Source organism: Lithobates pipiens, unplaced genomic scaffold, assembly GCF_037356315.1.
Source record: "Lithobates pipiens isolate NorthernLeopardFrog02 unplaced genomic scaffold, aLitPip1_a1.2 Scaffold_23, whole genome shotgun sequence".
NCBI lineage: Eukaryota > Metazoa > Chordata > Amphibia > Anura > Ranidae > Lithobates > Lithobates pipiens.
The window spans coordinates 225,301,493-225,323,867 of NW_027507785.1; the positions used below are offsets into that span (position 1 = coordinate 225,301,493).

At 46.6% G+C, this 22,375-nt stretch overlaps 1 protein-coding gene across 2 annotated transcripts in view; it reads left to right on the plus strand.

Annotated features, from left to right (window-relative positions):
• Window positions 1-22,375, plus strand: part of LOC143928172 (uncharacterized) — a 195,949-nt gene that overhangs the window by 162,865 nt on the left and 10,709 nt on the right. The window lies entirely within an intron of this gene.

A 22,375-nucleotide genomic window follows, 5' to 3' on the forward strand; every position in this document is an offset into this window, starting at 1 on the left:
CTCTTGGAATTGATGGATGGAATTTGGAAATGGCATAACAATCACATGACATCAACATACATTCCTGAGTCACTTGACATCACACAGTCAACCACATTTAGTGGATGGTGTGCAATAGTCACTTGTGAAAGCATATGCTGCACTTTGGCATCTCCCACTAACAGACTCTTCTCCGCCCTAGGGACATTAGTACTCACAGGACTGTGCTCTCTCTGATCTCTTTCTCCTAGGCACACCTCTCTGGGGACCTTCCAGGGAAGTAGCCTCACACAGGAGAACTCTTGGCCTGGCCTGAAAGGCTTTTTGCAATCTGCCCTTGCCCCCATCTCCATAAGGGACTGAAAGACTAGTCGTCTCTTCCTGAGTGCAGGTCTATCCCTTCTGGTCTTCTGCCCTATCCAGGTCCTATACATGCTGTTTACATCAACCAAGGTGTGGGGTGTTTAGCTCTCATGCCCCAAGTGCTCTTGTGCTCCTCCCATCCTGGCTTATATATGGGCTTGACTCACCCATTACATCACTACAAGAGGGATTTATTTTATAACTTTCCTCTATAAAGGCTATAATTGGAACAAATCCATCTAGTGGCCAGCGATCTAACTGCTCCTGCCAACATACTTTTCTCATTTGGACATGCTTATTTTAATTTCCAAGGTATTCGGAAGCTGTGTGTGAGAGCAACAGGTTCATTTAGTAAGGCTTCATTGTAGATTTACAGGAATAGAGTTGGTATAGCAACCCACAACAGCCAGATATCTCTATATTGTGGTTTGATGTTGATTAAAAGTCATATTTTTATTGAAGGCTGTGGGTTAATGCGCTTTTTGCATTAACCCATTGCTTTTTAATTGTTTTTTTTATTTCCACAACTTTATTAAATAAACTTAACAAACTCTTTAAAATGCTATTTATTACTAGAGCTGGGTAAACGGTTCAGGTAGAGCAAAAGTTTGTCATGAACATTTGCAGGGTGTTCGGCCAAACGCCCTGCAATGCACTGCGCATTGCACAGTGCATTCTGAGCCCTGATTGAGCAAAGCTTTGCCCATTATGGGCACAGTGACTAGCTGGTTGTTAAGGAGCAGGCCTGCTCCTTAACAACCGATGAGTCATCAGCTGTCAATGGGCTTCCCCGCTGACAGCTGAATAAAAAAAAAAAAAAAACATTGCCAGCAATTAAAATGTGAAAAAAAAAAAAACATAAAGAGGGCTTCCGGATTCTGATAAGACCTCATGACGTAGACCCCCACAACATGGGGACAAGGTGCTTTGGGGTGGGGGGGCAGAACGCTCTGCCCCAGAGCACCCACACCCCATGTTGAGGACATGTAGCCTGGTATGTTTTTTGACACTGTTTTTTTTTTTTGTGGGGTCCCCCTTAAAATCCACACTAGATGCCGATTTTTTTAAACATTTTTCTATTGTCGGTAATGGTATTGTATTGCCAGCAATTTAAAAGTAATTTCATGCATTTTTTTCTTTATAAATGTCATTTTAGCTGCAGCATGTTCTATACATGCTACGGATGCACCATTTTACAGGCAGACTAAGGGGACCCCAGGCACTATATTTAAATGAATTTTTCATTTTTATTGTTGCACTTTAGGCATCATTAAAACCACAGCTCCTGTTTTTTAGCATTGATACATGTCCCTCAGAGCAGTACCCAGGACCCCATATTCTTTTTTATGGCCAATAACTTGCATATAAGCCTTCGAAATGGGGACTTTTGATTTTTCAAGTTTGGGTCCCATAGACTTTATTAGGATTCGCTATTCGGGTCAGAACTTTTTCTCTGTTTGGGAGTTCTGGGGTGAACGGAACAGGGGGGTGTTCGGCCCATCTCTATTAATTACAGCAAAGTAAAAACTTTATATAAGCCAGTGTTTATTTTTTAACCTGTGGTATGTAGGTTAGCTTGTTTTAAGTAATTCCTGCCTAAAGGACATTTATTGCCTATAACCTTTAATTAACTGTGATTGCTTTTTCAAATAGGGTGTTACATACTTACACTATTGAAAATAAATGACAAGCTTTATGTAATGCAGCATGTATTACTTATAAAAATCTTTCTCAGTCACTGCTGTTTTACTACAGGAAGTTAGAAGATTACTGGATTTCTTGCAGGCTTTTTTGTACACTTGCAGCATTTTTTAAAGAGGCAAAACACAGGGCAATGTGCATTTACTAGATAAATGCTTGGAATACATTATTTCGTTTTTTTTTTTTTTTTTTGCCTAAACATGCACTTTAACATTTCCGATGTTACCTATAAGGTAGCAAACCTTCACTTTGAGTCTGGGTTCAAGCTGTCTCCTTTAGATAACCCATGTTTTGTTTTACATTCTTAATGGCATCCTGATGTCAGGCATGCATTACAGCTCACCACAATGCACTGCCTAGCACATTGATGTCCTGAGTTACAAAAAATAGTACATACACTTTTTTTTGATGCCATGTGAAATGGGCAGCTCTCAAATGATTGGGCTGCCTTAGTGGCAGTGTATCTTAATGCGTGTGCATTACTGCATTACAGTCCTGTGGACTTAGGCCGCGTACACACGGGCGGACTGTTCGCCCAACCTTGTCCGCTGAACAGTGTTTGGGCGGACAGTCCGCTCGTGTGTGGGCTTTCAGCGGACAGTTTCAGCGGACAGTTGGACGGACAAAGTCTTTCGGAAATTCCGAAAAACTGTCCGCTGAAACTGTGTTTGAGCGAACAGTCCGCCCGTGTGTGGGCTTGTCCGCTGTACTTTCGAAATGAGCAGACTGTTCCCGCTCGGAAAGTCCGCCCATTTCGAGCGCGTGTACAGGTAGGCGGGGCCCGCGAAGGAGACGTCGCGGGCTCCGCCGCCTGGAATGGGCTTAAAGGGGAACCCCAACGCCGAAAAAAATCGGCGTGGGGGTTCCCCCAAAGTCCACACCAGACCCTTGTCCGAGCACGCTACCCGGCCGGCCAGGAAAGGGGGGCGAGCGAGCGCGCCCCCCTCCTGAGCCGTACCAGGCCGCGTGCCCTCAACATGGGGGGTGCCTTGGGGAAGGGGGGGCCGCGCGGCCCCCCCACCCCAAAGCACCTTGTCCCCATGTTGATGAGGACAAGGGCCTCTTCCCGACAACCCTGGCCGTTGGTTGTCGGGGTCTGCGGGCGGGGGGCTTATCGGAATCCGGGAGCCCCCTTTAAGAAGGGGGCCCCCGGATACCGGCCCCCCACCCTATGTGAATGAGTATGGGGTACAATGTACCCCTACCCATTCACCTGTGAAATAAAGTACAAAAAAAACACAACACGGGAAAAAATATTTTATTGCACAGCTCCGGGGGTCTTCCGTCTTCGGGGGTCTTCTCGCCGGACTCCTCCGCTATCTGTGTGTAGCTCTTTTACTAGCGGAGGAGTCCGGCTTTCTTCCTCCCCGCCGCCGGCCTCTTCTCCCGACTTCGGGGGTCTTGTCCCCCTCTTCGGTTCTTCTGCCGGGCCACCGCGCCTTCTTGTAGCTCTTTTACAGGCGGTGGCCCGGTCTTCTGTCGCCGCTGTCGTCGTCGCCGCCGCCGCCTTCCGTTCTTGTTCTTCTTCTTGTTCTTCTTCTTCTTCTCCTGGAGATGTTGACTCGACGATCTCTCCGGCCGGAATGCCAGGGACACGCTCCGCTGCCACTTATATAGTGACAATGGGGCGGTGTCACATGGTATATGTCACATGGGTTGGTCACATGGGTTGATGTCACATGGGGACTATGACATCGTAAGGGGGCGGGGTCACCATGTGACCAACCCATGTGACATATACCATGTGACACCGCCCCATTGTCACTATATAAGTGACCGCACAGCGCGGCTCTGGCATTCCGGCCGGAGAGATCGTCGAGTCAACATCTCCAGGAGAAGAAGAAGAAGAACAAGAAGAAGAACAAGAACGGCAGGCGGCGGCGGCGGCGGCGACGACGACAGCGGCGACAGAAGACCGGGCCACCGCCTGTAAAAGAGCTACAAGAAGGCGCGGTGGCCCGGCAGAAGAACCGAAGAGGGGGACAAGACCCCCGAAGTCGGGAGAAGAGGCCGGCGGCGGGGAGGAAGAAAGCCGGACTCCTCCGCTAGTAAAAGAGCTACACACAGATAGCGGAGGAGTCCGGCGAGAAGACCCCCGAAGACGGAAGACCCCCGGAGCTGTGCAATAAAATATTTTTTCCCCTGTGTTGTGTTTTTTTTTGTACTTTATTTCACAGGTGAATGGGTAGGGGTACATTGTACCCCATACTCATTCACATAGGGTGGGGGGCCGGTATCCGGGGGCCCCCTTCTTAAAGGGGGCTCCCGGATTCCGATAAGCCCCCCGCCCGCAGACCCCGACAACCAACGGCCAGGGTTGTCGGGAAGAGGCCCTTGTCCTCATCAACATGGGGACAAGGTGCTTTGGGGCCCCCCCTTCCCCAAGGCACCCCCCATGTTGAGGGCACGCGGCCTGGTACGGCTCAGGAGGGGGGGCGCGCTCGCTCGCCCCCCTTTCCTGGCCGGCCGGGTAGCGTGCTCGGACAAGGGTCTGGTGTGGACCTTGGGGGAACCCCCACGCCGATTTTTTTCGGCGTTGGGGTTCCCCTTTAAGCCCATTCCAGGCGGCGGAGCCCGCGACGTCTCCTTCGCGGGCCCCGCCTACCTGTACACGCGCTCGAAATGGGCGGATTTGCCTCCTCCTTACGTGGCGAGTCCGTTCATTTCAAAAGTTGAGCGAACTGTTTGCCCAACCTTGTTCGTCAAACAGTCCGCTCGTGTGTGGGCAAGTCCGCTCATGCAAATTTTGAGCGGACTGTTTGCCGAAACTGTTTGACGAACAAGGTTGGGCAAACAGTCCGCGCGTGTGTACGCGGCCTTAGCCTTAAAATTACTCCTTTGACAGTGTTACTCATATGTGGTAGCAGGGTGGGTGGGCCAACTGCCACATACATTGTATATGCACATATGACCATACTCAATAAACGGGATCGACTAGAGATTATGTAATCACTGTGCAGCCAGTCACAGTGCAAGAATGAATAGCAGCTCCTTCCAACAGCTTTTGACATCCTAAACTACTCAAAGGGGTGCGTAAGAATCACTTTAACTTGATAAAAAAAAGTTAATTTTGTCGTTCCTCCCAAGCCTAACTGTTGCTGCAAACCTACAGTATAATATACAGAGCAAACAAACATTTTGGATTCAGTGATACAAAATATATCGCTTACATTTACTACAAGCTGCATTTGATGTTATTTTACTACAATTCACCCCCAGGCATATGAATGCATTTTTCAGCATTCGCTAATAAACAGTAGCAGCACATTTCTGTTCTGACACTGTCTCTCTAGGGCTACCACAAAATATGAGGATTTTCCATCAACAACAGATTTGCTTAATAATTAACATTATTAAATTGTTTAAAATATCTACCCCAAAGGACAGGATGAGTAGCACATGATGGGTCTTTTTCATCTGTCAGCTGCCAGCTAAATTAAATTGTTATTCGAATTTGACAGTTTTTCTTGAGGACTAAACATTCTATCCAGACGTAGTAAAACAATGTTTTACTAAAACAAACATTACATAAAAAAGGAGCTTACGTTTATTTGGTACTTTATTTGATCCAGCGTGAGATTACATACTGCCCAATCATGGTTTGGACTGTGCCCACATACCCTTGAGCCAAAGTTCCTGTCCTATAGGTGAAAGTTTTCATTGTTCTAGTCCTAGAGTGTTAAATTGCTCGGCGCTCTTAACAGGATGCATAAGGGGTTGATTTAATAAAGGCAAATAGGCTGTTTACTTTGAAAGGAATTTTCACTTTAGAAAAATTAGTTTAGAGAAAGAGGTGAAAATATGTTTTTTTCCTCCATGAGGTATTTTTTCAAAAGTACATTTTCACAAAACTAAGGGAAAATTCCCCTCGAAAGTGAACAGCCTATTTTCTGGTAATGCCAAGGTACAACTGAATTGGCATAAGGCCAATGTGTAGCCTATATTTAAAAAGGGATCCACGTCTTTACCAAGTAACTACAGCCCAGGCAATTTTAACTTATACTTGAGAGTTTATAAAAAGACCATATAAAAGTAATTTTTAAAGCTGTAGCATGGATTCACAAAAGTGAAATCGGATTTCTTTTTATGAGGAGGTAAGCAAAACTTATACAAAGGAGATTCTGTGGACATTATATAGGCTTATAGGTTATTAGTGCTGTACGCCAAGCTTTTGTGTTTGGACTATAACTTTTTCCATATTTATAAATGATATGGGGTCTTGGATTAATCACTTCAGCCCTGGAAGATTTCCCCCCTTTAATGAACAGGTCATTTTTTGCGAAATGGCACTGCATCACTTTAACTGATAATTGCGCAGTCGTGCGAGGCTGTACCCAAATAAAATTATGTCCTTTTTTCCCCACAAACAGAGCTTTCTTTTGGTGGTATTTGATCACCTCTGCGTTTTTATTTTTTGTGCTATAAACAAAAAAAGACTGGCAATTTTGAAAAAAAACCCCATATTTTTTATTTTTTGCTATAATAAATATCTAAAAAATTGAATTTTTGCATGAATCTATCCATTATTTATATAGGGGGTGGTGAGGATAGAGGGGGCTGCCTAGAAGGGTAGCACTGAATAAACAGAATTAACAATATTAATGCTATCAACCACCAAAATAAACAATTGTTAAAAAATCAAATAATGTTTGCTCCCTTTAGTCACCTGTGAATGGCCCTGCTAAAACGCACTAGGAGAATGGTAAAGAAATGTTACCTTACCCAGCAATAATGACAGCAGTGCCAGAGATAGCTATCACTGAAACATAAGTGAATGCAGTTAATAACATGGTCTAACTATTCTGCTTAGGCCCTATCTATCCATTGGCCAATGGGATAATAAATGCAGAGTTTGCTGGCATTGAGGCCCTTTAATTTGATACAGGAGCACTCCACTTTCAAATTAAAATATTTGTAATCCAAGAGTGAAGACATGCTTACTAAGTAACCTAGAGTATCTGAAGATAAAGGGACGATTTCCACTAGCAGCAGCAAGGTCCTCGCAGTAATAAGGCCTGTCACCACTTAAATACCAGTAGCATGTCCTCCTGATAATAGTCTGCTGTCCAGGGGCATTGCTAGGTCTGCAAAAGATCTGGGGCTAGATCCCATAGCAGCCTTCACCAACCTTTTTCCAGGTCCGCTGAGGGGATGGGGGGCACACCGGTGGTAAGCAAGTGGTTCAACTCATCATAATGCAGAATCAGTGGGAGCCCTGGGCGTGTCACTTGCCACATCTCCTGCCACCAGATGCAGCGTGTCACTTGCCACCGTCGACTATCACCAGATGCAGCGTGTCATTTGCCACCATTGCCTGTCACCAGATGCAGCTTGTTACTTGCTACCATCACCTGCCACTAGATGTGGATTGTCACTTTTCACTGTCACCTGGCACCAGATGTGGATTGTCACTTGCCACATCACTTGCCACCATTTGCAGATTGCCACTTGCCACGTCACCTGCCACCATTTGCAGATTGTCACTTGCCACGTCACCTGCCACCATTTGCAGATTGTCATGTCACCTGCCACCATTGGCAGATTGTCACTTGCCACGTCTCCTGCCACCATTTGCAGATTGCCACATCAACTGCCACCGTTTTCAGATTGTCACTTGCCAGGTCACCTGCCACTAAATGTGGGTTGTCACTTGCCACCTCACCTGGCACCAGATGTGGATTGTCACTTGCCAACTGATGTGGATTGTAACTTACCATGCCAGCCAGTGCCACCAAATGTGCATTGTCGCTGCATTGGTGGCAGGCTGGCAGCACTGGTCCATTTAGTGAGGGCAGGAGAGCAGTGATATTTGGCGGGCAGTTGGAGATGATGTCATCTCTCTGCACCTCGCTCCCACATTGAAGAGACCCAGCTGTGAAAAGCGCTGATGTGGAACAGTCGGAGAGAGATCATGTAATCTCTGCTAGTCTTCCTGCTCGCTTCTCTCCTCTTCCTCTCTCATGCAGCCAGCCTGCCCGCTGCAGCCATGGACACGGCCCGCTGGTTAGAAAGGAACCCTGACCCTACAGCGACCCTCACCCTGAGTGCATGGAAATCATTAGTTAACCTTGCAATACCACTGTACAAAGAAGCATATTCCATCCGGGGTTGCCCTCAGAAGTTTCAGAAGGTTTGGAATATCTGGTTGGAGTCTGAGACAACGATTGGGGAGCGGGACAGCCCTGTTGGGTTATCAACCTAATCTATCCAGTAGACAACTCCTCTGGTAAGCTCTCTCTAGGGTAGCGTTTGGGATGCCTGTGTATCTGATTGACACCCACTTGTAGATCTCTGTTGGTAGACTGCCTATAGTGCATCATTACGCTTAATGTTAATTACTGAGACTTACATTGCTCCTGTCAATCTTAGCAGCAAGCTATGGGGTTTGGTTGTATGTTCTTTGGGTTAGGAGGATAGTTTTTTAGGTGTTCTGCCTTACCTGTTGTGTTGTATTGTTTGAGCCGGGGAATGCCCCGAGGCTATGTTCTGTACTTTTTCTTTTAAAACGAATAAAAAGAATTTATAAAAAAAAAACAGAAAGGAACCCTGCGGCAAGAGACTTGGGGCTATGGGCCCAATATTCAGGGCTATAGCCCCAATAGCCACCCCCTAGCGACGCCTCTGCTGCTGTCTAATAACTGCCTCAGCAGACTGGGTAGAGTTGGATGCAACACAGGCTGCTCCCTAAATGAGCTGTATAGTGCTTATTGTAGATAAACTGCTCTGTCTCTAGATGCCTCCTTGTTGCTTACATGTCTTCCAAATACCAGACAATATGGAGAAAACTGGGGCACTCCTGTCAAGCCGATGCCTGTTTGCTTCTACCCATGTAGATCCCTGCTTTGTACTACTGCACCACTCTCTCTTTCTGGCTCTCCGTAGCTCCAAACTCCTCTGCTCTTCCTCCTCGCCCCCTTCCTCTACAAGGCTAAGTCCAGCCACCAGGCCAACCATAGTCCTCACATCTCTTTGTTCTTTCCTGCAAGCCTCTCCATCACCAGTAGCGTAAGACAGTAACCCATGACACAGCTGCAATACGCAGGCTATGCAGCTCCTGCTGCTTAAAAGGGCCCTCAGCCAGGCCTAAAATAGCATAAACCCCTGCCTCCTTTAATAACCTAATGAATTCTATTTTACATTCTGCAGACATCTCTAATTTTAACATGAAAATCTATATCGTATGCATTTTTTAATAAAACAAAGTATGAATTCACCAGGAAGACTTATACCACAGCACATGCCTATTAAATTGCCCCACAGAGGAGATTTATAAACTTCCTTTTCTCATGTCTGTAAGTTTTGTGTTTAATTAAAAGACATAATTATATCACATTTGTTATTACTTAAACCACTCAAGCCTGAAGAACTGGCAATCTAAACAGATATTTACATTTCTGCACGGTAGTCAACATAAATTATAAACTAAATTCCCAAAACAGCCATTTGACTTGTTTGTCAAATTCTGTTTAATTTAAAATGTTATTTTAAGTATAGCCTAATGAAGAGCAAGGCGGCACATCACTATGGTACATGTTTCAAAAAGTTCAAACAAAGAATGTTTGGTAAAAGATGCCCTTAGTACTGAATATGTCTGTAGTGGACATAACCCTTGGTAGGGCGACCTTAACTTTTGGGCTTACCGGTTACCTCCACTTGGCTTGTTCTTCCACGTCTAGGGGTTCCCAGGGTTAGTACCCAACAACTTTGGACGCTGACACCATAAAAGTCCTTTAGAAAATGTTTTTATTTGCAGGGGTAACATCTAACAAACACAGTCTCATATGGGAACAGAGGGCAAGGGTGAAGGAACTCAGGCACCTTGAACTGCTAATATCAGAAAGTCTCTAATACCACCCAGAGAGTAGCCACTCGCAGCTGGGCGCTTCAAAACTGAACAAATCTATATCCAGAGATTATGGCAATCAGCACTTTGATCCAGAACTTGTGAAATCTTTGACCTTGAGTAACTTGTAACATAAGTGAACAGGAACCTTTTTCCTCAGTACCTGGAACATTCTCTGTCTCCTTGGCAGTACTGCGTGGATTCGTCAGTGTCCTTCACAACCCAGCAACCAGGCACTTCTCAGGACGCCAGCTTGTTGGTCCCCCTCCGAAGAGTCCTCTCTCGGTCACTTACACGAGCTGCAGTGCCCCTCCAAGCTTAGAGCACACCCGGACGCCTTGAATCCTCCCTCAGTTACTGCGCCTTGGACCAGCCGGTTCTGAGACTCAGGAACAGACAGATCCTTACCCCAGACCAGGCGAGTCTATTGGGCTTAGCTAACCGAAGCATGTTGCGGAGCGACACACGCTCCCATGACCGTGACCCCTCGTGCGGCTACCCCGGTCCAGAATCAGGATCAGGCCGTTATGGCCTCACGAGTGATGACCCAAAACGCGTGCCTCCAACATCTTAAGTACCCTTCCCCAGACTCCTCAGCGGGGCCAGGCGCACCCACTGATTGGCTCCGGGAAAGCTGATACCTAAAACATCCAACTAGGCCTGGTTCTGAGCCTGTCATGTGCACCTAAGACCCCTTTCACACTGAGGCAGTTTTCAGGCGCTACAGCGCTAAAAATAGCGCCTGTGTAGCGCCTGAAAAAACCGGCCCCTTTCACTCCAGTGTGAAAGCCGGAGGGCTTTCACACTGGAGCGGTACGCTAGCATGACGCTGAAAAAAGTCCTGCTAGCCGCATCTTTGGAGCGGTGAAGGAGAGGTGTATTCACCGCTCCTAAACCACTCCTACCCATTGAAATCAATGGGGCAGCGCAGCTATACCGCCGGCAAAGCACCGCTGCAGCAGAGCTTTGTGGGCGGTTTTATCCCTTTTATCCCTTTTTCGGCCGCTACCGCCACTAAAACGACAGTTAAGCACGGCTAAAAATAGCGGCGCTTTACCGCTGACGCCCGCACCGTCCCAGTGTGAAAGGGGCCTAACTGTACACATGACCAGGCAGAACTCTAAGACAGCCCAGCCAAACTGATGTCAAAGTTAAACCTACTTAATTAACCCTCAGAACCCCTTTACTGTTCTGAGGCAAAAACTAAATTTTTACATGACAGACACTTTGTCCAAAGTGTCATCGCTACATGTCATAAATGTGCCTGTCGCTCTACTTGTAATTTATGCATTCATTGTTGAGTTACTGCAAAAAGTTCTGCCACTCCCTTTCCCAGTCTGAAGCCTGCCATGTAGGGGATTACAGAAAGCTAACATAAAGGCTGCAGTGGTAAATTACCATGTGTGCAAGTGTGTGCTGGGCACCCAGTCCCCGAGGGAAGGGGGGCCCATTGTGCCCTGTGACACACTGCACACTGAGAGTGGTCAAACTGGTCCCCCGCAGCACTACTGATTTCCCCCCTTCCCGCACAACACCGATCCACTGTGGCTCCCCTGCAGTGACCAACTTCTCCTCTTCCCTCCCACTGGCTTCTGGTGCTTAAGGGAAACCACAATTAAGATTTAACTCCCCCTTTCGCCACCTGCAGATATGACTCGGGCAGAAGATTGGTGTCAGGATGGAGTGCTAGCAGGCTAGTAAGCCTGTAATGTTTACCAGCCCCTTTCTGAATCAACACAGTGAGCGATCGGTACTGATCACCCTATGTTAATTTATCACTGAAGTATAGTAAACTGTGTTTAGTATGCTTTTGCTTGTGAATGCATCTCCAGTGCAGCTTAGGTTGCAGAGAAAGCAGTCCCATTCTCTGTAGTGGGTAGCACTCTCACCTAGCATTAAAAGGGTCACTGGTTTGAATCCCAAGCACAAAACTACCTGCCTGGAGTTTGCATATTCTCCCTGTGCGTGCGTGGGTTTCTTCTGGGTGCTCTGGTTTCCTTCCACATTCTAAAGACATGCTGGTAGGTTAATTGGCTTCTATCCAAAATTGGCCACAGTATATGAATGTGAGTTGGGGACCTTGGATGGTCGGCTTCTTGAGGGTGGGGACCGGTGTGAGTGTGCAATGTATGTGTGGAGCGCTGCATAAATTGACAGTACGATATATGTTGGGGGATTGCGCCTCCTGATCAATAGTCCCCCCAAACAATATAAATATGAACTCAAAAAAATGTGATTCCCCTGTGCTTATCTCCGAAAAAATTATTTTCAAACACATTAATTGTACCAATAAATAGACAACTTATTATTTTAAATGAATAAAGTCCTTCGTGTTCTGTGATATTACAACCAATACAACTGTGTAATCTCAGTCACCAAAAAACAGGCCCAGATCGTGCCACCACCACCTAGTAGAATGGCCACTCAGCAGATGTCATCACACAGTAAGCCTTTCGGTTCATTCAACGGATAACCAATCCACAGTGTACTTCTCCCACTAGCAATTCCTCATTATCCCTATGTTCATGCAAAAATCAAATAGAACCAATATAGTGTAAAACCGTTTCACCTTTAATTAGGAAATCAATAAAAATGTATTGCACTCACATTTCAATGTGTCTCATAGCCGACACCAAGCTTATCCAGCTATATGAAAAACAGCATGGGATCGGGTGTGCCCGGGGTGTTTCACAGATGGTAAACTCCTCCCTCTACTAAGTCAACCTGTTCCCAGCCGATCTTCAAGGACAGTAAGTCTCCCACAGCTTCTACGCGTTTCGCAGTTCAGCGTCGTCATAAATTGACAGCACTATATGGGTACCTTAAATAAAATAGGGATAATTGTAAACATGCACCCACACTCTCTCAGGTTGAACTGGATGGACTGGTGTCTTTATTCAAAATTACTAACTATGTAAACCACTGGAAACAGTCTGTAATGGTGCCACTGGTGTTAAAAACATGATAAAGTTTATTCAAACAATATTCGGGGACAATTAAATCAATTAAACCATGATTTGACAAAGGGACATGCCCCAAAAACCGGAGCATGCGCAGTCGCAGCAAGGAATACCTACTTTTGCTGGTGTCTTGTTGAATACTGTCCCCTGTCGGATAGTGTCCACCCTGTACTGTGCTTGCGCCAGTGGCGTAACTAGAACCTTCAGGGCTCCGATGCAGGAAACCATGGCGCCCCCCCCCCCCCCCCGACCTCCGGATAGGGCTCTTTTCTCCGAGCCCGATGGTGGAACACCAGGGCCCAGTCCCAAGTGGGTGGCTGCATATAAAGGAACCGATTTAAAAAACATCAATTACAGCCACTGTGCCCATCAAACGCCACCACTGTACCATCTAATGCCACCACTGTACCATCAAATGTCACTACTGTGCCCATCAAACTCTACCGCTGTGCCCATCAAATGCAACTGCTGTGCCCATCAAATGCCACCGCTGTGCCCATCAAATGCTGCCAGTGTACCCATCAAATGTTGCCACTGTGCCCATCAAATGCTGCTACTGTGCACATCAAATGCTGTTGGTGTGCCCATCAAATGCTGCCACTGTGAATCCCCTCCGCCTGCTCACTGTCTGCCCGCCACTTACCCTGTCTTGGTGGGGCAGCGGGTAACGGCCATGAGCAGGGTCCTCCATGCAGCTACTGCCATCCTCATCTCCCGTCCTCTCCTCCTGATGGGCGTCCAATAGCTGTGTCTATCGTTTCAGCCAATCGGTTGATGGGTAAAAGACCCGCACACCTGATTGGTGGAGAGGCGGTTCAGTGTTAGGAAAGTGAATATTAATTCACTTTTCTAACACACCTGGGTAGACTGTGAGCGTCAAGCATGGCGCTTGCAGTTCACCTATTTTGAAGCCTATTATAGCCCATGGCTCTAATCAGGTGCTGCAAAACACCCCCCGCCACTGTAATTCAGGCACCCGGCACCCCAAAAGGGACCAGACACCTAAATATGGGGGTGGCAGCGGTGGCCATGGATAGATTCATGCTATGCTATGCATGAATCTATCCATTGGTCATAGAGGGGGTGGAACCTGTGCACCCTTTTGGATGCACCGCCACTGATAAACACATGCACACACACATGCATACATACACATACACATACATATATGAACACACACACACACACACACATACATACATGCATGCTCTCACACACACACACACACACACACACATACAAGCATGCTCACACACACACATACAAGCATGCTCACACACACACATACAAGCATGCTCACACACACATACAAGCATGCTCACACACACACATACAAGCATGCTCACACACACACACACACACATACAAGCATGCTCACACACACTTACACACATACAAGCATGCTCACACGCACACATACAAGCATGCTCACACACACACACAAGCATGCTCACGCACACACACATACATTAATGCTCACACACACACACACATGCATGCTCACACACATACAAGCATGCTCACACACACACACACATACACACATACATTAATGCTCACACACACACATACATGCATGCTCACACACATACAAACATGCTCGCACACACACACACACATACAAGCATGCTCACACACACATACATGCATGCTCACACACATACATGCATGCTCACACACATACATGCATGCTCACACACGCACACACATACATGCATGCTCACACACACACACACATACAAGCATGCTCACACACACGCACATACAAGCATGCTCACACACACACACACACATACAAGCAGTAGCGTAACTAGAACCTTCAGGGCCCCGATGCAGGAAACCATGGCGCCCCCCCCGAGCTCCGGATAGGGCCCTTTCCTCCGAGCCCGATGGTGGAACACCAGGGCCCAGTCCCAAGTGGGTGGCCGCATATAAAGGAACCGATTTAAAAAACATCAATTACAGCCACTGTGCCCATAAAACGCCACCACTGTACCATCTAATGCCACCACTGTACCATCAAATGTCACTACTGTGCCCATCAAACTCTGCCGCTGTGCCCATCAAATGCCACCGCTGTGCCCATCAAATGCCACTGCTGTGCCCATCAAATGCTGCCAGTGTACCCATCAAATTCTGCCACTGTGCCCATCAAATGCTGCTACTGTGCACATCAAATGCTGTTGGTGTGCCCATCAAATGCTGCCACTGTGAATCCCCACCACCCGCTCACTGTCTGCCCGCCACTTACCCTGTCTTGGTGGGGCAGCGGGTAACGGCCATGAGCGGGGTCCTCCATGCAGCTACTGCCATCCTCATCTCCTGTCCTCTCCTCCTGATGATCGTCCAATAGCTGTGTCTATCGTTTCAGCCAATCGGGTGATGGGTAAAAGACCCGCACACCTGATTGGTGGAGAAGCGGTTCAGTGTTAGGAAAGTGAATATTAATTCACTTTTCTAACACACCTGGGTAGACTGTGAGCGTCAAGCATGGCACTTGCAGTTCACCTATTTTGAAGCCTATTATAGCCCATGGCTCTAATCAGGTGCTGCAAAAACACCCCCTGCCACTGTAATTCAGGCACCCGGCACCCCAAAAGGGACCAGACACCTAAATATGGGGGTGGCAGCGGTGGCCATGGATAGATTCATGCAATGCTATGCATGAATCTATCCATTGGTCATAGAGGGGGTGGAACCTGTGCACCCTTTTGGATGCACCACCACTGATAAACACATGCACACACACATGCATACATACACATACACATACATATATGAACACACACACACATACATACATGCATGCTCTCACACACAAACACACATACAAGCATGCTCACACACACACATACAAGCATGCTCACACACACTCACACACATACAAGCATGCTCACACGCACACATACAAGCATGCTCACACACACACACAAACAAGCATGCTCACACACACACACACACATATATATATTAATGCTCACACACACATGCATGCTCACACACATACAAGCATGCTCACACACACACACACACACACACATACATTAATGCTCACACACACACATACATTAATGCTCACACACACACATACATGCATGCTCACACACATACAAGCATGCTCGCACACACACACACATACAAGCATGCTCACACACACATACATGCATGTTCGCACACACACACACATACAAGCATGCTCACACACACATACATGCATGCTCACACACACGCACACACATACATACATGCATACACACACACACATACATGCATGCTCACACACACATGCTCACACACACACACACACACACACACACACACACACACACAAGCATGCTCACACACACGCACATACACGCATGCTCTCACACACACACACACATACAAGCATGCTCACACACACACATACAAGCATACTCACACACACACACATACAAGCATGCTCACAGACACACATACAAGCATGCTCATGCACACACAAGCATGCTCACACGCACACACACGCATGCTCACACGCATGCTCACACGCACACACAAGCATGCTCACACACACGCACATACAAGCATGCTCACACACACACACACACAAGCATGCTCACACACATGCACATACAAGCATGCTCACACACATGCACACACAAGCATGCTCACACACACACATACATACAGGCATGTACACACACACACACACACACACACACACACACACACACACACAAGCATGTTCACACACACACACACATAAAAGCATGTTCACTCATACAAGCATGCTCACACGCACACACAAGCATGCTCACATGCACACACAAGCATGCTCACATGCACATACAAGCATGCTCACACACACACACAAGCATGCTCACACACACGCACATGCAAGCATGCTCACACACACAAGCATGCTCACACACATGCACATACAAGCATACTCACACACATGCACATACAAGCATGCTCACACACACATACATATAAGCATGTTCACACACACACATACAAGCATGTTCACACACACACACACATACAAGCATGTTCACTCATACAAGCATGCTCACACACACACATACAAACACAAATACAGTAGATAGTCTTATTAAAAAAAACAGCAGACATTTACCTTGGCTCTTCCTGCCGGGTACTGCACTCTAGGGGGAGACAAAGAGCACACACTGCTTTCACTAAGCCTAATGTGAGGAGCTCCCGCACAGTGCCTATTTCAGTTCAGCTGATGATCGGGGAGCTCCTCTCAGCCTTCCCTCCTATCGAAGAGTACAGGGGGCCCGGTCGCCATGGCGATCTTGGCGACCCCTATAATTCCGCCACTGGCTTGCACAGTACGAAGGTCAAGGAGACGCCGAAAGTCTCCAAAGATGAATGGCACCTGCGTCCAGGATCAAGCCCCACCATCCAAGTGGACATAGAGTTAGAATAAAAAAATTCAGAGCGCAGCGAGGCCGTGCCCGAAGTGTGGCGGGCAAAGCGAGACCGCGAGGGGCCCTGTTACTAAGTGCATACCGTATGTCCACTTGCATGGTGGGGCTTAAACCTGGACTCAGGGCAGAAGTTCTATTAAGTGCACAGGCGCTGTTCATCTTCAGAGACTTTCGGCCTCTCCTTGTCCTCCATGCTGCGCAAGTGCTGCACCTGTGCAGTATGAGGCGGACACTATCTGATGGGGGACAGTTCTCGGCAGAATACTGGGATACCAATCTTGCTACACCAGCCACTGTTGCATTCTGAGAGTTGTAGTCCACATTCAAGAGCAGAGGAAACTACAACTCCCGGACACCAGATTCTTGGATGCAGGGCTTTTCCCCCCAGGAGGATGTGGCCAGCAAGGACCTGCCGAGCTGAGCTGTCAGGTAAGAGACCCTGACACCCCCAGCTGACCCCTACATTCCATCTCCCCTTCATAAACCCCATTTGCCCTACCCCAATGATCAGGCTGCATTTATGGACACTGGTGAGGCTGCATTTATGGGAACTGATGAGGCTGCATTGATGGGCATCGATCAGGCTGCATTGATAGACACTGGTGAGGCTGCATGAATCGACACTGGTGAGGCTGCATTGATGGGCACTGGTGAGGCTGCATTGATGGACACTGGTGAGGCTGCATTGATGGGCACTGGTGAGGCTGCATTGATGGGCACTGTTTAGGCTGCATTTATGCACACTGGTGAGGCTGCATTTATGCACATTGTGAGGCTGCATTGATGGGCACTGGTGAGGCTGCATTGATGGACACTGGTGAGGCTGCATTTATGGACACTGGTGAGGCTACATTGATGCCCACTAATCAGGCTGCATTGACGGGCACTGGTGAGGCTTTGGACCATAATGGGGTTGCTTAAAACTTTTTCTTTTTTACTTAGGTAAATTTAAATATATTGTACGAATCCTACATATTTTAATTGAACATACAAAGGAAATAATTGTGCTTTCACAGAAAAACAGCTGCCGTGCCCATATGTCTTATACATTTTAGTGATATTGAAAAATATTGCAAATATATGTAGTACATACTAAATTGAATAATCCATATGTTTGGTGCAGATTGTGATTCAGATCTGTTGACAAAGGTTGAAGCAAGTATCTTCTTAGAACTGACTTTAAAAAAAAAAAAAAAAAAAAAACACTCCTGAGAATAAAACCACAATTATCTATCTTAAACTGGTCATCTGATTTGAAGGTGTTTTTTCTTAATACAATGGAAAAAAAATGCAGGCAATGATATACTAAAAATTCAGCTGCATTCTTTCTTTTATTTTTTATAACAAAAATACTTGTTGTAATGTACATATATTTCAGTTATTTTCTCATTTAAAAGATTTGTCACAAATCTAAAATGTACTGGGGGGGGGGGGGGGGGGGGGGGAGATGTCACATCAGATAAAATATCTTTAGCCTACTTAGCTACACAAGAAAAACATATTTTTGCCTGTTTTTTGCTGTAAAATGGAAAACTTTACAGTACTGTCCTTAAAATCTGTTTGCACAGTATGTCTATATTGTATGATAGTACATACATACATGAAGTACAAAGCCTTTCTAGTGAAAAGATTGATACTATTAATTATTTTACATTAACTGTATATCTGTGTAAACAAAAAAAAAACATATTTAGAACATTTCTGCAATACATGCACATTTCTTCATGTTTGTCTGCAACCACAGAATAATACTCATTGATCCTATCAGAAATCCAGTGTGCTTCTAACTTCCTGTTTTGAGTTAACAGTTCTTCTAACGCTGCACTGAAATTTCCAGCAATGTTATTAGTCCTGCCCTATTTGTCTACTGTGGACTAAAGAATCCAACCCAATAAGGGAATCGGTAATCCCCAATGGGAAGACTTCAGCAGAGCTGATAACACTGCTTAGGATTTCAGAAAAGAAAATATAGATTTCCAACAAATTGACAGATAATGTTATGTACCTGCAGTTTTATAAAAGAGACAAGACATGGGGAAATGTGTGTGTGTTGCAGGTATGTACTGCATATGTGTTTTTTTGTTTGTTTTGTTTTTTGTTTACTCAGGCATACATCTTTAATAGACAATATAAAACAATAAATTCCTAATTTCCAGTGAAAGTTCTCATGGAGTCAGCAAGAACCTTGGAGACAGGAGCTCCTGTAGCACAGTGCCTAGGATTCATGTGTTAATGTGTTTGGAAGCAGTTGCAAGATTTCCACCATCTCATTTAGGTGTGTGTGTAATTTGAGCTTCTGCTATTGAGGTCTATTCACAGTGCACACTAAATACATCAAAGTGGTAACGCTGATAAAAGAAAGTGTAAAGTAACCTAGAGCTATATATATATATATATATATATATCTAAATATAAAAAAAAAGATATAAAAAGAACATACATTCCCTTTAAGGCGGCAGGAAACTCTATGGACTTTCCTCAAAAACTTTTAAGCCCTTGTACACACGATCGGACATTCCGATGGAAAATGTCCGATCGGATCGTGTTGTCAGATAATCCGACCATGTGTGGGCTCCATCGGACTGTTTCCGTCGGAATATCCGACCAACAAAGTTTTAGAGCTGGGCTATAAAATTTCCCGACAACATGATCCGATCAGACTTTGTCCGATCGTTTGTGGAGAATTCCGATCAGACAAAGTGGCACGTAGGAATGAGCTTCGTGTTCGAGTCGAACGTACGTTGGCTGTTTGTCCGTTCGGCGAAATCCGAACTCTTGGTCCGTTCGCGTCAAAATTCGTATGGCGCGCGCGGACCACAATGCACTGCGATGGCGCAGTGCATTGCTGGCTCATGATTGGCCAAGCATGCACTGTGACACCGCATGCTTGGCCAATCGCAGCGCCAGCAGCGAGGAGAGCCATGATTGGCCACAGGCATCCTGCCTGTGGCCAATCATAGCTCAGGCTGTGTAGTGCACGCCCCACACTATATAAGGCCGCCTTTGAGGCAGCCTCGTGTAGTGTGTTGGCATCTGAAGCAGTGGGTGTTCTGTGTACCTTCAACACAGTTACACACCAATCGTTTTTGGCTGATTTCCTATCTTGCTCTTGTGTAGTGGTTATTGTCTGTGCCCTGACCGCAGTATACACCACTATATTCACCTCACCTATATAGCTAGTGATCTAGCTTTAATAATAGAGCTTGCAGTCAGTAGTGTTAGGAGATAGTGTGTGCTGTCTGCGTGCTCTGTACCCAGTACATACCGCTATAATCCACCTACATAGCTGTTCTCTATTTGGGCCCAATTGCCATCTGCAGGAGTTATTGGAAGTTGTGTGTGCTTCCAGCACAGCACAGTATACATCTGTATATACCCCTTTAACTCTGCTGTTTTCTGGTTATTGTCTGCGTGCCCTGACCGCAGTATACACCGTGATATTCACCTCACCTATATAGCTAGTGATCTAGCTTTAATAATAGAGCTTGCAGTCAGTAGTGTCCGGAGATAGTGCGTGCTGTCTGCGTGCTCTGTACCCAGTACATACCGCTATAATCCACCTACATAGCTGTTCTCTATTTGGGCCCAATTGTCATCTGCAGGAGTTATTGGAAGTTGTGTGTGCTTCCAGCACAGCACAGTATACATCTGTATATACCCCTTTAACTCTGCTGTTTTCTGGTTATTGTCTGCGTGCCCTGACCGCAGTATACACCGTGATATTCACCTCACCTATATAGCTAGTGATCTAGCTTTAATAATAGAGCTTGCAGTCAGTAGTGTCAGGAGATAGTGCGTGCTGTCTGCATGCTCTGTACCCAGTACATACCGCTATAATCCACCTACATAGCTGTTCTCTATTTGGGCCCAATTGCCATCTGCAGGAGTTATTGGAAGTTGTGTGTGCTTCCAGCACAGCACAGTATACATCTGTATATACCCGTTTAACTCTGCTGTTTTCTGGTTATTGTCTGCGTGCCCTGACCGCAGTATACACCGTGATATTCACCTCACCTATATAGCTAGTGATCTAGCTTTAATAATGGAGCTTGCAGTCAGTAGTGTCAGGAGATAGTGTGTGCTGTCTGCGTGCTCTGTACCCAGTACATACCGCTATAATCCACCTACATAGCTGTTCTCTATTTGGGCCCAATTGCCATCTGCAGGAGTTATTGGAAGTTGTGTGTGCTTCCAGCACAGCACAGTATACATCTGTATATACCCGTTTATCTCTGCTGTTCTATAAAAAAGGCATCTGCAGAAGTTAGTGGGTGTTGTGTGCTTCCAGCACAATATAAACTACCCAACTACTGTTTTACCCAACTCCCTTCAGGCCATTACCATGTCTGGAAGGCCAGCAAGGAGAGGCAGACAGGCGCGAGCCGATAAAAGAGGGCAAGCAGGCTCTGTGTCTAGAGACAACAGTGCTGGTCGTGGACGCGGTGCATTGTCATCAGCGCGTGGCCATGGGACATGCTTGTCCTTCTTTTCTGCAGCTGGACATGTTGAACCGCAACATGCCAACGACTTGGTAGAGTGGATGACCAAGCCCTCTTCATCCTCCTCATCCTCTCTCACCCAGTCTCAGGGTAGTAGCAAAGCAGCTGCCAACACATCGTCTTCCCTCCACTCAATGTCATCATCAGTGACTCCTTCCCTAGACCCACCACGTCCTCCTGAGGAGTCTCCTGAACTCTTTGAGCACAGTGTTGGGTACATGCTCCAGGAGGATGCCCAGTGTTTGGTGGGCTCTGATGATGACACTCAGCTAGAGGAAGGCAGTAGCGTGAGCGCAGAGAGAGGGAATGCTCAAGAAGGACAGCAATCTGGCAGTCATGTTCCACAAGCTGCAGCATACTGCCAGGTTTGCTACAGCGATGAAGAGGGAGGGGATGATGAGGGCACTGACTCCACGTGGGTGCCTGAAAGGAGGGAGGAGGAGGAGGAGGAGGCACATGTCCAACGAGGCAGGATGCCCTCCGGGGGCCAGCTTAGAGGCAGCACACCGACTGAATCACACCGCAGAGCTCCGCCTGCGCAGAGCGCTTCCTCTGCGCGTTATTCTAAAAGTTCTTTGGTGTGGGCCTTTTTTGAGA